This window comes from Sinocyclocheilus grahami, unplaced genomic scaffold (assembly GCF_001515645.1).
Source record: "Sinocyclocheilus grahami isolate Dianchi unplaced genomic scaffold, SAMN03320097.WGS_v1.1 scaffold59.1, whole genome shotgun sequence".
In the NCBI taxonomy this organism is placed as follows: Eukaryota; Metazoa; Chordata; class Actinopteri; order Cypriniformes; family Cyprinidae; genus Sinocyclocheilus; species Sinocyclocheilus grahami.
In genome coordinates this window covers 2,158,971-2,159,247 of record NW_015505238.1, presented here as the reverse complement: position 1 = coordinate 2,159,247, position 277 = coordinate 2,158,971, and positions in this window count along the sequence as shown.

Here is a 277-nt window from a genome sequence, read left to right as displayed (position 1 = left end):
GTTATTCTTTGGGCGCTTCAATTTTACCTTGTCTTATCGTCCTGGTTCTAAAAATGTCAAGCCAGATGCTTTATCCCGCCAGTTTGCTGGCCCGGGTGACAGTCTCACCCCTGAATATATTTTTCCTTCAGAACGGGTGGTGGCGGCTGTCACTTGGGACATTGAGGCACAAGTTAAACAGGTTCTTCGAGGAATTGAGGTGCCTAAAGCATGCCCCAGTAACCTTTTATTTGTACCAAAGGTAATTCGTTCTTCTGTCCTTCAGTGGGGCCACTCA